The sequence below is a fragment of the Fundulus heteroclitus genome, unplaced genomic scaffold, assembly GCF_011125445.2.
Source record: "Fundulus heteroclitus isolate FHET01 unplaced genomic scaffold, MU-UCD_Fhet_4.1 scaffold_878, whole genome shotgun sequence".
Taxonomy (NCBI): Eukaryota; Metazoa; Chordata; class Actinopteri; order Cyprinodontiformes; family Fundulidae; genus Fundulus; species Fundulus heteroclitus.
Window position 1 is genome coordinate 2,147 of NW_023397338.1, and position 18,520 is coordinate 20,666.

Genomic DNA, 18,520 nt, shown 5'->3' on the forward strand with positions numbered 1-18,520 from the left:
TTTCATCAGACATCATAGTAAATGAAAGTATCACTTTTCACTTTCAAATATCTGCCCTGTTCCTTTTACAGATGTTTCACTTTTAAAGGAAACTGGTTATTAATGTGCGCAGGAAACCTCAATTAGAAAGGTATTTCTGAATGCACACCCACATGCCAGTCCTCAGATTCTAAGAAAACAGCAGCACGCATATAACTATTAAAGTACAAAACAAGCCAACAAAAAACTTTTAAAAAGCAGTTAAAAAGTTTCCCCAATAGGACTGTTTAAAACACTATATCAGTATCTCCTTGTTTAAAATAGTTAGCTGAAGGAAAAACTTCTTATAGAGTTTTTTGTTCTAGATAGCAACAACTGAAACAGTACAGTGAAGATGAATAAAAAGCCTTCATAGATCAGAAAAGATTTCCTAAATCACATCATTTATGTAGTGAGAGCTGTTTACGCCAATTATTTTGCTGATGGACCACCTTAATTAGTTTACTTTATGGCTAAAGAAAAGATTACTATGCCAAAATGTCATATTCTAAAATGTTTTTCCGATTTGATGTTAGAGCTATCCTGTTTTTGAACAGAACAATCTGCAATGAAGAAAAAATAAAAAAGGTGCAATGGACTTTCTGCAGAATGTGTGCACTCTTGGACTAAATCTTCTTAAATACGAGCCTATTTGAAGCTACATCTTGCCTCTGTGTATTTTCCCACTAGCAAATGTTCTTCAAATCTATCATATCTCCTGTCCACAGCCCGTTTTAGATGGTTTTCACAGTTTTTCTGTCAGACGTTAGAATAAAATTATTATAAATTATGTTCAAAGTCAAGAAGACTAGATGTTGAATTATATCATATAATAATTGTGTGTGTGTATTTATTCAACTGTGTTAGTACAGCTTTCACAGTATATATGCAAAAAAGTTATTCATGACCTTATTTTTGTTCCTTCACAAATCTGACATATTCCCAGGGTTGTTCTGAAATTTAAGAGCCACTGTGTCTCCCAAGATATTTAATTCAAGCCAATCATACCCTTTCTATTTAAGTAACTTGTTGTGAATTTTTATATATATATATATATATATATATATATATGTATGTATGTAGTATGTATGTATGTATGTATGTATGTATATGTATATATATATATATGTATGTATGTAGTATGTATGTATATATATATATATCTATATATATATATATATATATATATATATATATATATATATATATATCTATATGTATGTATATCTATGTTATATCATACATATATTTTTATTTTTTTAAACTGTCTTAAATAACCAATCCACCCATCCATTTTCTGACTCGCTTATCCCTCATGGGGTTGCTAGGGGTGCTGGTGCCTATCTCCAAGCATTTAATGGGCGAGAGGTTGGGTACACCCTGGACAGGTCGCCAGTCTGTTGTCTTAATTAACTTGAAGCTACATGAAACACATTCAAGATGAAAATGAGCAGTTAATTAAACAAATTTGCTACACATCTTTCCTGTTTTCATTGTTTTTTCTTCCATCTAACAACACAGAAGCAACTCAGCTTTACCTTTACAGTCATATTGTTATGAAAACGGCACCAGTGGGCTCTTTTTTGTTTCTTTTTTTTAACAGTTGCTGGATATTTTTTGTCTTTTTCTACCATAGTATTTTTCACCTCACTTCACATATTTGGATCTTATGGACAGAAAAAAAATATACAAAAAAATGTTTTGTTTGCTTGTGCATTTCTTTGGTGGCAGCCTGAAACTTCTGTGTGTTGTGGTTTTGTCCCAGTCAGAGAGTCTCTCTCTCTCTCTGAAGATGTGCCACATACAGTAACTTTAACTCTTATGAATTACTTAAAGAAGAACTTTGTTAACTAAGGATGTCCTGTAAAATGATAATCTGAGTAAATAGCAAGTGAATTAATCTTGATAAATTAGTAAAATTACTTTTCTGTCTTCTCATTCCATGTAGGTTGCATTAGCATCCCTGGGGGACAGTGAAGAGGGTAGCAAGCATCATGGTCGAGTTAAACGGGTAAATGGCTAAGAAAAAAAACTCAACAATTTTCTCTAAACAGATTTTTGGTTTTTGCACTGTTTGCTTAATCCACGTGTGCGTCTTTAGGAGTCTTGATACGTTCCAAAAAGAAGATGGGTTTTGTTCACATAGAACTACAAGAGAAATGGACGTGAAATACCATACAAAATGACTAGGGTAATAACTACGTATTTTGCATATATTGTGGAATTCAATATTCTGTCATTGTAATTCAATCAAGATTAATGTGAAAATCTTCTCCTAATTGGCTTGATTATATGTGTCTCTGTTTAGCTGCACATATAAAGGTTGTCGGGAAAGATCATCGGTTTCACTAAGGGTGCAAGTGGGAAAAACGGCTGTTCAGCATGATGAAACAACAGGAATCTTTTTGTACATGACGTATTGACAGAGAGAAGACATCTTCCTTTCAAGTGAGCAGCAAGCCACCACTATTAATACCTGGGATGAGATTACTCATTGAAAACTGTTTCACATGATAACTTTATTCAACAGATTGTATTGATGTCGTGGACAAAGCGACCAACATGGAAATTGACAGAACTATCTTTGGATGTAGAAGTAAAAGACTTAAATGACAACGCACCCAAAGTTCATTAATCTTGTGAATAAAGCCAATGTATGGGAAAATATAAAACCAGGTAAGTTTAAAAAATATGCAATGTAATCAAAACGTGTGAAACATTGATAGTGTAAATGAATCAAAAGTGACCACCACTCTGGTTGATAATTTGTAGAAATCTTTGACTTAGGTTTTAAAATTTAAAAATACTTTTGTTAATTTACTGAAGTAACTTGGTTAAGGTTGATGATAATGATTGTCTTACTTTCTTATGTTAATATGTGGATTTGCACAAGTTATGTTTACTGAGATTTAAACTTTGAATTTTGTTTTGTGAAGATAATTAGGGATTTAAAAAATTTTAATTTTTTGCTCATCTTCCAGGAGAGTACCTGCCAATATCAATGGAGATCAAAGATGAAGATCAGGAAGGCACAATAAATTCAACAGTTGTGGTCAAAGTGGCTAAACAAACACCAGCTGAACCAAAGATTGGAATAAAGAATGTTATTGGCCAACATACCAACTCACATTTGAAGGATGTTTTGACTACGATGTAGGACTTTTTTCATCTAGAGTAGTGTGCAGTTTTTGAAAATTCACACTCAATGCAGTTTTTCTGTAAAGCTAAAATATATTTTTCCTTGTTTTTTCAGAAAGCAAAACAGTATTCAGTTTGTTATTTTAGCATCTGACAAGGGGAAATCCAGCCCTTTCTAGTTCTGCTACGTCACACTCAATGTTATTGACACAAACAGCCATCAACCAAAGTTTAAGCAGACACAGGCAAGAATTGTGACATTATTTTTAATTTGGATTTAAAATGATAAATTCTGCAAGATTCATAATTTTTTACTTTACAGTACCAAGTTGAGGCTATGGAAATGACCCTCTATAAGGAGATTTTAAGAGTTGCTGTAGACGACAAGGATACTCCTGATACTCCTGGTTGGAAAGCTGAGTACTACTTTATAAGCGGCAATGAAAGAAGGAATCTACATATTACCACTGACCCCATAACAAACGAGGGAATTATTGGTAGTGCCAAGGTAACTTTTCCCCACAACCTTGCAAAAAATGTTAATTCATCGTAAATTAAACCATAGCTCTACCAATCATTAACCATAAGTATCATAAACCACAACTAAGCATCTAAATCTGTTTTTGTTTTCAGGCAAAGAATTTTGAGATAACCAGTTTTGGTAAAACTGCAAATTGGGGTTAAAATCCTGAAACCATGTCCACTCTGTAAAGATGGAAAATTAATTACAGATCAAGCCAGCTTCCTCCTCCCGATTCTGTTAAGATCACAGTGAGAATGATGACACTAACGACCCCCCAGAGTTCGAAAAATATACTGACACTGTACACCAGAAAGAGGAATCAGAGCCAGGAAAGTCACTGTATACTCCTAAAGTCCATGATGTTGACTCTTCCAACATCAGGTATGGTCTCACAAAAATAGCATTTCTGTTCAGATTTATTTGTTTTTGTTGGGGGCTTATTTGTCTATTTGGCAGCACAATTACTTTAAACGGACCTGATTGCAACTTTACCAGCTTAGGACCCAATTAAGAGACTTGCATTTTAAGATAGAATTACCAATATGTTGCAAGGAGTGATAATCTATGTTTTTGGGTAGAGAGAAATTATTTTCTTTATCTATGTAGCGTACCTGCTTTAAGATTTGCAAATCAAGACACCAAGTCTTTTCTTATGGTGTTCCAAAGATTCTCTGGGCTGGTTTGATAGTAGGGGGGCAGGTTTGGTATGCAGGACTTATAATTATATGAAAGAAATTAAAGGTAGAGTCAGCAAATTGTTCCGTAAGTTTCCCCATGTTGCTTTTTTAAAAAATGTGCATGCGCAAGACCGTCTTACCTTGCTCTTCCACTCTTTAGGGGATCGCATTAAAAAATCTCCCAAATCCCCTCTGGTTTTATTTTCTTCTCCTGAGGCCTTCCTCTTCTTTTAAAACTTATATGGAGTTTATTTCTTGCAGCTCTCACCGTGTTCAAAGTATATATTGAGAGCAGCAGAGCTACAATAAACAGCTTACACTGCAGCTAACCACTAAACTAACTTGATACATAAACACTAGAAATGTGCATGCACAGCCAGCAAGCAAAAACTAACAAGGAACGTGCATGCACAATGGTGTGAGTGCATCATAATGAATGTGGGAAAACCAATAGATAACGCGGTAAACCCGGAACTTGAGGGACAGAGGGGGGTTAGAGCAGCACCAAACTCAGACCAATCCTTCATGTCTTAATCTATCCTTTTCTATTACCTGTGAGACAAGTGTTTATGAGAACAATTCATTGGGCCTGTCACACCCGCCCCCCGAAAAAAAGTGACTATAAAATGGAGTCTTAAAGACAGCTGCTCAAGTGGACAATGAGCCATCCACATACACATGGCCTGCGTCTCTCTCTCTCTCCTCCTCTCTCTCTCTCTCTCTCTCTCTGCTATTAAGAGAAATGCTCACACTGCTGCGTGTTGACTGGCCAAAAACTATCCGTCTGCATGCATACTTTCTCTCTCTTTCTTCAGCTGTTTTGACAGGGACCGTGTGCTGTAACTGTGGGGTATGCTCTGTGGAGGGTAGTCTGTTACAACAGTGTTTTTTTTGAAAACGTCGTTTAGGGGTTGCCACACAAAATTACTTAGTGCTGCTTTAATGTTGCTTGGACCGTTTTTCATTCTGATGACCAAAACGACCTTCTGTCTGATTTTCCCAATTCTGACCAGGTTTGAACTGAGAGAAGACCCTGCTAACTGGGTGACTGTTGATAAGAAAACAGGACAAATCACAACAATCAAGAAGATGGATAGAGAGGTCACCGTTTGTTGATGAAAATATTTACAGAATTGTTGTTGCTGCTGCAATTGATGATGGTATGATAAGGCATTTCTAAACATTTGACACCACAATAAAATGGCAAATTTGTTTCAATTAATAAACTGAAGTGGGGGATAATTACCTTTGCTGTGGTTTTCAAGGTGCACCTCCAGCCACAAGTACATTTACCCTCAATGTTCACATCGGGGATGAAAATGACAACATTCCCACGCTGGTCAACAAGACAGTCGTATTGTGCAGAAACCTTACTGATAAGGTCTCAGTGCCTGTGAAGGATGCTGATGCAGATCCTTTCAGTGGACCCTTCATGTTCTCCTTGGCAAATGATGACACTGAGTGGGAATTAGAAAGTACCTACGGTTGGTTCTCATCTTTGAACCCTTACAACTAAAACCTCAAAGTACAAACATTACATTACAAAATTACATTTATTACATAAATATTTCTCTTTATATTATAAATAGGTGAACAGGTCGTCCTTGTTAGTCGGAACAAGATTCCCTATGGTAACTACTCAGTTCCACTGGTAATTCAGGACAAGCAGAATCAAGCTACAAAGGAGACTCTGAGAGTGGAGGTGTGTGACTGTCGTAAAAGTGGTGTTTGCAGTGAACATAAACCTCCTGCCATTGTCCTTGATGGAGCAGCCATAGGACTAATTATTGCAGGACTGCTTGCATTTCTGTGTAAGTATAAAATTACATTCAATTATTTAAATGTATTGTCTACACATCCTAGGATAACTTTGGCATTTCTGTTTTAATTAAACCCTATCCCCAGTACTAAGGGCAGGGGCTCAGGGTATTTAAGTAAGTTTAAGATGAAAATAACCTGCTTAAATCTAATTACATTTACTTCAGCGATTACAAACTTCATTTAAACATAGATATGGGTGAAATAAACGAAAATGTCGAATTATTTGAAAAATCTAACTATAAATATAATGATTATTCAAATAGTTTGTAATTGCTGAAAAGTTATGTTGCTCCCCCAGTACTGGGGGCCAGTTCAAGGCTGGAACTTAAGAAGTGCGTTTGCAAGGGTTTTATACACATGTAGTCATATTCAAAATATTTGAAAAATATTGTAAAGCTGATTTATTTCAGTAAATCAGTTCACTATGGAAAACACAAAATATGGATTAACACAGATGGGTGACTGTTTTAAAAGCCTTTATTTCTGTTAGTTATGATTTTTTCCCACCTCCAGCTAATTCAAACACAACATTTAAGGATGGAATATTGCATCAGACCAATTAAAAAAAATGTCATGCAGAAACGGGGTATTAACAAATAGTATACTTAATACCATTTCAAATTAGTTTTTTAAAGGTACTTTCACGCAGACTAACAAGTATCTTACAGATGCATTATCTAATTTATTGAGTATGACTGCATGTAATATATACATGTACACATGTAAAATATAGACAGACAGACAGACAGACAGACAGACAGACAGACAGACAGACAGACAGACAGACAGACAGACAGACAGACAGATAGATAGATAGATAGATAGATAGATAGATAGATAGATAGATAGATAGATAGTGCTCTCTCTTCCTGTTCTGCAACATTTAAGAATTTTTTATACATTCCTGACTAGATAAACTTATATTACAACACATTTTAAAGCTCATGGAATATAAAAATTAAGGGGGGAAAAATCACCTTTAATATTGCACTCAATATTGGAAACTTTGAAACATTTGATCAAAGTGTTTTAATGTGTCCACAGTACTTCTTGCCATTCTTGTGTGCAATCAAGTTCAGAAGTTTCAACATATAGAGAAAGATGAAGGCACTCAGACACTGGCCATGTACAACGACGAAGGAGGTTGTAGTGATTGCAAGGTAAGGTGTGAAATGACCTAACTGCAGATACTGTTTTTATCCTATATCAGGAGGCTGGATTGGTAAAACGTAAATAGTCTTCCATAAACAGTTAAGGGCTGACCCTTTAGCATTAAAAACATATGCACTTGAGAACAACATGAAACAACACAACATCCGAGCAGGCGGAGGCAGGCTCAGGCAGGCTGAGGGTCTTACTCACACTCCTGTTCTCCGATTGCCAGCTGGAGTTTAGGGCCTTGAGGAGGAAAAGGTCACCTGGTCGGGGTCTGGACTGGGGATAGAAGTTCGGCCCCAGGGGTCTGCTGGGGATGGCACTTCTGCTCTGCCCCAGAATAAGGGGGTAGGGCTCAAGTATGGAGGGCAAAGTGTGGGGGAGACAGTGCCTCAGGGTTCGTGGAGTGGGGCTGTGGTTGGTTGGCCCGTTCACTTCATTTTGGCCCCATCTACGGGTGTGTAAGAATGTATGCATGTAGGGGCGCTAGGGTGGGCACCTTTGCTCTAGGGATTCTTTTTCCGGCGTCTGGGGTTCTGGTTTCCCCAGTGTCTGCCTCGGTGCTCTGGGGGGCAGGTCTTTGTCTCCTCACAACCACTGTTGAGCATTTTTCTTATGGACAAACCTTACATACACAATTACATTTCGCAAACGCTTACAGGTGCTTGGATTCAGGTGCTTACACATCCCGTATTAAATAATACTGTATGTTTTCAGTGATGGTATCAAGGCATTGGTTGTTTGTTTTACTATTCTTTTCACATCTTTCTTTGCAGGTGTAGAAGAGGACTCTGAGGATGCTATCTTGCTCTCTCCTTTTCCTCTCTTCTATTTTTACCATTTTCTCCCTTTTAACAAGTTGTCTCATCTTTTTCTGTTCTTTTTTTCTCTTCTACCATCACATCTTTGTGTCCATTGAACATGAAATAGTCCCAGAATAAAGCTTTTAAAGCTTTTTGCACATATAAAGCAAGCTGAGCACTATGGCAAAAGCAGTAATGCTCCACTTGTGCAGATAAAATCTGTCTGGCTCTCTTTGGCATTAAAACGACAATTCTTATTGCTACACTGTCAAACAGGACACAAAGGGAAAAAAAATAAAAAATAACATTTGTTTGTCTGAAAATCAGTGGCATCTCTGGCATGATAAGTTACATGGGGCACAAAAACTCAACACCTATAGAAGCAACACATTTTTCTTTGAGGGATATAAATTGACTTTGATCAATTTAAAATTAAACAGATAAGAAAGCAGAAACCAACACACTGGAAGTATTAATATTGAATTTTAATGGTAAGGAAATTTGTCTTTTTAAAATATTGCTTTATAAAGAACGGTCTCGTCTCACTGTTTATTTTAAACATAGAGCTTCACAGCGACATCTGGTGGGGCAGGCCCAAATGGCTCCAAATGCAGAGATGCCACAGCTGGCATTACATACATTTTGGATCATATCAGGCTTTGCGTAATCCACTCTAATCTGAGTATACAATTAGGTTGGATTGCTATGAATTTGATTCATTGTGTGTTATGGAAGTGTATTGGACCTGTTTTAAAAGTAAAATGCCTTTGGATAACATTTGTTGTTAATCAGTGATTTATATATAATCTAAACGTAAATCAAGACTTTAACACAGAGAGTATAATACACTGCTACAGCATAAAAAAATGTCTTTGACCATGCTCCTTTTTATTTGACAGACGGACCCCTTAAACTGGACACCAGATGGCATGAAGTTTTCCTACATGCAGGTACCTGTCACCACTTTTGGGTGTTCATTACAACTTAAGCCTTAATGCAGTCAATGTGTGTGATTACCATTTGACTGAATGATAACTGTAAGTTATATTGTTTTCTTGGGCTAGAACACGAATGAATGTGTTAAAGGCTTTGGTGTTTTCAAAGATCTAAAGCTTGGTTCTCAAAAGATTATAGGCTTTGTAATGCAACGACTAGGGCCGCTTACTGACCAGCCGTGTTGTTCTACCTCGGTTTTTGAAAATCAACTCTACGTTTCTAATTTTATGAATGCATGTCGGAGGACTACATCACTATATATATATATATATATATATATATATATATATATATATATATATATATATAATATATTGATATATTGATATATATATATATATATATATATATAGATATATATATATAGATATAGATATAGATAGATAGATAGATAGATAGATAGATAGATAGATAGATAGATAGATAGATAGATAGATAGATAGATAGATAGATAGATAGATAGATAGATAGATAGATATAGATATATATTGCTTGTAAGTGTATAGCATTTTATCGAATCAGAAGACCCCAAAGTGCTTTAAGCTTGGTTTATAGTCGTTATATTGAACTGGTTGGAAGGGTGCGCATGTCAAAAGTGACGCAATTTCTTACGTTTTACGTTCTACAAATGTTTAACTTCTCAACGTATAACTTTCCAATGTTTGGCTTTTCATCATTCAGTCTAATCTGAATATACAATTAGATTGGATTGCTATGAATTTGATTCATAGTGTAATTTGGAAATGAACTGGACCTGTTTTACAAGTACAATGGTTTTAGATAACATTTGTTGTTAATCAGTGATTTATAAATAACCTAAACGTAAATTGAGAGTCTAACACAGAGAGTATAATACACTGCAACAGCAGACAAACATTTTTTATCATGCTTCTATTTCTTTGCCAGACTGAGCCCTTGAACCCAACACCAGTGAGTTTAGGCAGTGTCGCAGATGGCATGAAGAGGTCCTACATGCAGGTACTTGTCACCAATTTTGGGTGTTCATTACAATTAAGCCTTAATGCAGTCAATGTGTGTGATTCCCATTTGACTTAATGGCAACTGTAAGTTATATTGTTTTCTTGGGCTAGATCACAGATGAATGTGGTAAAGGCTTTGGTGTTTTCAAAGATCTAAAGCTTGGTTTTCAAAGGATTATAGGTTTACTTAAGTGTTGTAATACAACGACTAGGGCTGATACCATCCATCCATCCATTTTCTGACACGTCTATCCCTTGTGGGGTCGCGAGGGGTGTTGGTGCCTATCTCCAGCTGTCAATGGGCAAGAGGCGGGGTACACCCTGGACAGGTCACCAGTCTATGGCAGTAGGGCAGATACTTCCTTTTTAAAATTATATTTAACCAGAAAGGCACTCTCTAGTCAGCTTTAAATGTAGTATAAATGTGAGCACTGTTCCTTTGAACCTGGGCACATGTGGAATATCGCACTACATCTGGACTCACTGCACATATGAAATTTAGGCAGCACAGACAATAAAATCCAAGCTGAACTGTACACAAAATAATAATAAACTAAGTTATTTTGTACCATTTTGCAATTTTGGTGAGATGGTGTTCCATGGTCCCACCAGGTGCTGAGTGCATCACTGATTGTTTTCTGTGGCTGTGTTTTTGGGATCTGCTTATCTGAGATCTTAAGTGCCATTTTTCAACCAATTGGGCTGTTTTTGAGCGCTACACCTGCTATATGTTTCTGCAGTGCTGGTACTCCACTGGCATTATCAACTGCTGCTGGAGTCCTTTGCAGTGCATGGCTTCTCCTGCTTTCTAAACAGCCTTGTTGTTCTACTTCGTTTTTGAAAATCAACTCTGTTTATACATTTCAAATTTTATGAGTGCATATCTGAGGACTATATTAGTGTATATCAAGTAAGACAACCCCAAAGTGCTTTAAGCTTGGTTTATGGTCGCCACATTGAACTTGATTGGAGGGTTCGCATGGCAAAAGTGACGCAATTTTTCATGTTTTACGTTCTAACAATGTTTGGCTTTCATCATTCACTGTAATCTGAGTATACAATTAGATTGGATTGCTATGAACTTGATTATTTGTGTAATTTGGAAATGAACTGGACCTGTTTTACAAGTGCAATGCCTTTAGATAACATTTGTTCTTAATCAGTGATTTATAAATAACCTACACAATAAATTGAGAGCCTAACACGGAGATTATAATACACTGCTACAGCAGACAAACATTTTTAATCATGCTTCTATTTCTTTGCCAGATTGACCCCTTGAACCCAACACCAGTGAGTTTTGGCAGTGTCAAAGATGGCATGAAGAGGTCCTACATGCAGGTACTTGTCAACACTTTTGGGTGTTCATTACAACTTAAGCCTTAATGCAGTCAATGTGTGTGATTACCATTTGACTGAATGGCAACTGTAAGTTATTTTGTTTTCTTGGGCTAGATCACAGATGAATGTGTTAATGGCTTTGGTGTTTGGAAAGATCTAAAGCTTGGTTCTCAAAGGATTAAGATAAGATAAGCTTTATTGATCTCACATTGGAGAAATACACTTGTCACATCGGCTCAGTTTTCAATAATCAGAAGAAGGTGCCATAAGTAGGACAAGGTACATCAGTTGTATACAGTGTATACAACTGATGCAGTGTATACAATGTATTATGGGTTTACTTAAGTGTTGTAATACAACGACAAGGGCAGACACCATCCATCCATCAATTTTCTTACACGTCTATCCCTTGCGGGGTTGCAAGGGGTGTTGGTGCCTATCTCCAGCTGTCAATGGGCGAGAGGCGGGGTACACCCTGGACAGGTTGCAAGTCTATGGGAGTAGGGCAGACACTTCCTTTCTAAAATTATATTTAACCAGAAACGCAGTCTCTAGTCAGCTTTAAATGTAGTATAAACGTGAGCACTGTTCCTTCGAAGCTGCAAGCAAGGTGAATCACACACTGCATCTGGACTCACTGCACACCTGCTATTTGTTTCTTTAGCACTGGGGCTTAATCAGTAAATGTATATATATATATATATATATATATATATATATATATATATATATATATATATATATATATATATATATAGTTGTTTGTCCTGTTTGTCTCTCTCTGTTGCCCTGCGACAGACTGGCGACCTGTCCAGGGTGTACTCTGCCACTCGCCCAGTGAATGCTGGAGATAGGCACCAGCACCCCCCGCGACCCCATGAGGGATTAAGCGGTTTGGAAAATGGATGGATGGATGGATATATATATATATATATATATATATATATATATATATATATATATATATATATTGTAAGTGAATAGCATTTTATCAAGTCAGACAACCCGAAAGTGCTTTAAGCTTGGTTTATAGACGCCACATTGAACTGGGTTCGCATGGCAAAAGTGACGCAATTTTTCATGTTTTACAATCTAACAATGTTTGGCTTTTCAACGTTTAACTTTTCAATGTTAGACTTTTTACACCATTCACTATAATCTGAGCATACAATTAGATTGGATTGCTGTGAATTTCATTCATTGTATAATTTGGACATGAACTGGAACTGTTTTACAAGTACAATGCCTTTAGATAACATTTGTTTTTAATCAGTGATTTATAAATAACCTACACAATAAATTGAGAGCCTAACACAGAGATTATAATACACTGATACAGCAGACAAACATTTTTAATCATGCTTCTATTTCTTTGCCAGACTGACCCCTTGAACCCAACACCAGTGAGTTTAGGCAGTGTCGCAGATGGCATGAAGAGGTCCTACATGCAGGTACTTGTCACCAATTTTGGGTGTTCATTACAATTTAAGCCTTAATGCAGTCAATATGTGTGATTCCCATTTGACTGAATGGCAACTGTAAGTTGTATTGTTTTCTTGGGCTAGATCACAGATGAATGTGTTATGGCGTTGGTGTTTGGAAAGATCTAAAGCTTGGTTTTCAAAGGATTAAGATAAGATAAGATAAGCTTTATTGATCTCACATTAGAGAAATTCACTTGTCACATCGGCTCAGTAATCAATAATCAGAAGAAGGTGCCATAAGTAGGACAAGGTACATCAGTTGTATACAGTGTATACAACTGATGCAGTGTATACAATGTATTATGGGTTTACTTAAGTGTTGTAATACAACGACAAGGGCAGACACCATCCATCCATCAATTTTCTTACACGTCTATCCCTTGTGGGGTCGCAAGGGGTGTTGGTGCCTATCTCCAGCTGTCAATGGGCGAGAGGCGGGGTACACCCTGGACAGGTTGCAAGTCTATGGGAGTAGGGCCGACACTTCCTTTCTAAAATTATATTTAACCAGAAATGCACTCTCTAGTCAGCTTTAAATGTAGTATAAACGTGAGCACTGTTCCTTCGAAGCTGCAAGCATGCAGAATCACACACTGCATCTGGACTCAGTGCACACCTGCTACTTGTTTCTTTAGCACTGGTGTTTAATCAGTAAATGTGTATATATATATATATATATATATATATATATATATAGTTCTTTGTCCTGTTTGTCTCTCTCTGTTGCCCTGCGACAGACTGGCGACCTGTCCAGGGTGTACCCTGCCTCTCGCCCAGTGAATGCTGGAGATAGGCACCAGCACCCCCCGCGACCCCATGAGGGATTAAGCGGTTTGGAAAATGGATGGATGGATGGATATATATATATATATATATATATATATATATATATATATATATATATATATATATATATATTGTAAGTGAATAGCATTTTATCAAGTCAGACAACCCGAAAGTGCTTTAAGCTTGGTTTATAGACGCCACATTGAACTGGGTTCGCATGGCGTCTATAAACCAAGCTTAAAGCTTTACGTTCTAACAATGTTTGGCTTTCATCATTCGCTGTAATCTGAGTATACAATTAGATTGGATTGCTATGAACTTGATTACTTGTGTAATTTGGAAATGAACTGGACCTGTTTTACAAGTACAATGCCTTTAGATAACATTTGTTCTTAATCAGTGATTTATAAATAACCTACACAATAAATTGAGAGCCTAACACAGAGATTATAATACACTGCTACAGCAGACAAACATTTTTAATCATGCTTCTATTTCTTTGCCAGATTGACCCCTTGAACCCAACACCAGTGAGTTTTGGCAGTGTCAAAGATGGCATGAAGAGGTCCTACATGCAGGTACTTGTCAACACTTTTGGACTCACTCACTGTACACCTGCTATTTGTTTCTTAAGCGCTGCCGTTATCAGCTGCAGATGGAGTCCTTTGCAGTGCATGGCTATCTATCTATATATCTGTCTGTCTATATATCTATCCATCTATCTATCTATCTATCTATCTATCTATCTATCTATCTATCTATCTATCTATCTATCTATCTATCTATCTATCTATCTATCTATCTATCTATCTATCTATCTGTCTGTCTGTCTGTCTGTCTGTCTGTCTGTCTGTCTGTCTGTCTGTCTGTCTGTCTGTCTCTGTCTGTCTTTCTATATATCTATCTGTCTATCTGTATAGATACAGATATAATATATATACATATAATATGGTTTGTAAATGAAGAGCATTTTATCAAGTCAGACGACCCCAAAATGTTTTAAACGAGGTTGCGCACGGTAAAAATGACAGCATTATTTACGTTTTACGTTCTAAGAATGTTTTACTTTTCAATGTTTTCAATTCCAAATCTGTTTTCGGTATCACTGCACGCTCTCATTGTTTTAGTTCCACAGCAGGCCACCTGCAATTAGAAGTTGCGGCAGCTACATTCTAGCCACACCTTTCCTGGAGTAGACACACAGAAGCGAGGACGCACAGTACCACAAGCTTGTGCTACATCTCATTGCACAAACTGTAAACAATTTAATGGCAAAAAATCTCTTTCTTAGTTCTTCCTTAGCAGAACCCTTACTCTAACATAAAACATACTATACAGCTCATAATACAATCCAAGATTTTTGTGTTGTTCATGTAATTGGGTTAAATCAGTTGAATCTAAACTATGTAATGTAAAATAAATTATTGCTGTAATTTGATTGTTTAAGTAAGCCATGTAACTTGTTTTAATTTCAAGTTTTGGACAGGCGTAATAGTGGTGTAGTCTCAGTGTGCACGTGTGATGTTGCTCACAGAAGTCCAGTGAATGCTCAGACACATGAACAATTAGGGAGAACATTGAATGTGAGTAAACCTTAAATGCTTCATATAGGAAATAATTGTAAAAAAAAAAAACATTCTGTACATTTAAAAAATAATCTTCCAGATGGTTTTCACAAAATATCGTTATGATTATCAATATTGTTATAATTTCTATTAACAAATTATTAAATATCTGTATCTTAATAGACATTAAATAAAATATTTTTTGTATTTTTTGTTTCCTATACCCATACCTGAAAAAGGATTTTGTACTCCTTGCCATCTCGACATTTTAGGAGGGATTAAATTGCAAACTGCTATATTTAATACTTATGTTGTCCACCAGAGGACCAGTACATAATTCAACCAAACATTTTTTAACCAGAGGTTTGTTTAATATGATACGCTTGGCTTTATAAAGGTAACTATACATATAATGAATCAGTTAAGTATGTTTATTCTATGTGGCTGAAAATGTATGACTGATGACAATTACTGAGTGTAAATCAAGAATACAATTATACCTTATTCATAGTTGAACCCTATTGCATACTTTTAGCTTTCAAAATGCATGTGCCTACTTTATTTATTTGTTGTCTTCAATTAGGACCCTAAGGCAGGAGTTTTCTATGGTAAAGGAATGCACAACCCAGAAATTTACAACGTAAGTAAACCATAGTTCTGTTTATTCTGTTTTCGCTAAAAGCTTGAGTAAATTAATTTGCTAACAATCATTGTTCCATGGAGTTATTGATGTCTGCTCTGCTTTTGGACTATAATTTAAATTTATAATAACATGTGTCCACAGTGGAACTCAGACATGGACGTAATGCAGCCGTGGCGGCAGAGAACCGGTCTAAGAAGCACTATCAGGAATTTTCCAGAGTGAGTAATTACAGTTATCACATCTGATTTGATTTTTCTCAAACACTGTGTGACATGTATGGCGCTGTGTCACTCAGGTACTGCGAGTGAATGTTGAGGAACACACTGCAATCTTAAAGATTGCTCAACAGTTTAAGAAGCACGTGTTCCAGAATGAATGCAGCAAAGTTAGATCTCGTCCATACAGACATTTAGCATTAGGGTTTTAATAAAAAAGAAAACCTTCAGATAATGAAGGTTCATAAATGGCTCCTTAACCTGTTTTGCATATTTTTACAATTTCTCCTCTACTCCAGTTACCTGATAACGGTAAATGGCTTGTACAGCATTTTAACTAGTCCGAATATCCTAAAGCGCTTTATATTACAACCAGTCATTCACATGCTGATGGTAGTGAGCTATATTAGTAGCCACAGATACTGGGGCAGGCCCAAGGACACAACGTCTGAGATGGTTGACGCAGGGAGTTAAGGAACCCGGCACTTACAGAACAAACTCCCTAACTTCAGCGCCATTTTTGTCCCACAAATAATTTTAAAGTATTAGATTTGTAAATAAATAAATTAACAAAAAATTAAAAAAGCATTTTATATTTCAGATTTAATGTATCATGCTTAATGAGAATATTGGATGTTTTATTTTTCAATAATTCAGAGCACAATTTTCACAAGTTTCAATTTGGAATATTAAACTGTCTGAACACAAACATGTCCCATATCTCCACTTGCTGTTTTTGTGCCAGAGAAATTATTTTAAAATCCTTTTGTTGGCTTTTAAAAGCCTTAATTTTATTGTTCCTCTGTACGTCTCTGAGCCGCTTCAGCGCAAGAGCATTTTTCACCACGGCCTCTTGCATCAGCTCACAAGCTTCTGATGGTTGTACCAAAAACTAAACTCAGAATAGATCTGGCCTTTTCAGTAAGACCTCCAAAAGTTGCCATTAAATAATATAAAACATATGAAATCTAAAACAGACTTATTTTCAATGGCTTTTGACATTGTAAGTTGATTTATTTTAAGCTCTGTTTAAAAGTCATTTCAGTCTTTGTAACAGATTTTATTTCTTTGTTTTTCATTCTATTGTATTATTATTTATGTCTCACTTTGATTTATTTTACTACTGTACAGCACTTTGGATAAATCATTGTTCCTTTATTTGTTTCATAAATAAAATGTAATTTGATTTGAAAAACAATCTATGGCACTATATATACACATAACAATTATATTTTTATACCATAGAAGACTAGTCATTAACTATTAATCAACACATGGAACAACAGTGACTCTGCAAAGCTTAAAACTGTCATGGAGGCTGCCTAAATGCAGCCTGCAACTATTTCTTCTTCTTAATGTGACGACAGTCTCCTGCATTCTCATATGACTCTGGACAAAGAAGGAGCATGGTTTTCTCCCATAAAAAAGCATCCTGGCATCACCAGAAAAATGCTTTATAAAGTTATCAAACCACAAAATGTCATACATTTCATATATTATGGTGGCAACAGCTTAGCAATGGTACACAACAATCACATTTTGCTTTCTTTTGTGCACATACTGAGGCAATATTTATAATCCTCCAAGAAATGTGATAAATTGATAGCAACATTTTGCTTTACATTCTGTTATAGAGTGTGAGGACGATGATGAGGAAGCTGGGGATGTCTACAGGGAATGTGTGCCCCTTCAACGGCAAAAAGAAGTCTATTGTGTATCACAGTCTGGGTTCATCTGGTTCCAATGTGACACACAAGTGATCCAGTCCAATGTTAAAAACGTGCATGCCGACACTGTGCCGTTGGCCTCTGTTCCCCATACAAGAGATGAAGAAACAGATGAAGATGATGAAGAAGAAAGATGCTTTTCATCAGCCCATCAATAAGACTGAGCTCCATCCATTCCCTCTGTGCATTTGCTTTTTTTTTTAGCTGAAGCGACAAGCATGGTTGAGTCAACTCTGATTTGCTTTGTCCTTCGGCATGTGCATTTTTCTCTATAATTTATCAAATTACCCATTTGTAGTCATGTAGCACATTCAATGTATAGGTCCCTGGTGGTTGTGTCAAAAGATGTTTAAATTAATTACATTACTTTTTTCTTCTTCTGCACAAACATGTCCTGTTTGACATAAAACAAGTTCAGTTTTACACCTTAAACTGCCGGAATGTGTCTTTTTTTTAAAGCTCAGTTTCCCAACAGTTATGTGAAGTACTAAAAAAATGATAGCAGCACTTGGTCACGATTCAAACAGGCTACATGATCTAATTCAAACTTGTAACACACATTTGGATTCTATTTAAGAGTTGGGTGAATTCTAGGGAAATCTGGTCTCACTGGAACTTTACCACACCCCTTAAAAAAAAAATACCTGA

At 36.3% G+C, this 18,520-nt stretch overlaps 1 pseudogene; it reads left to right on the forward strand.

The window, feature by feature from the left end:
* The first annotated feature begins 2,627 nt into the window (after window positions 1-2,627).
* On the forward strand, window positions 2,628-18,304 carry LOC118562347 (annotated as a pseudogene).
* The last annotated feature ends 216 nt before the right edge of the window (window positions 18,305-18,520 follow it).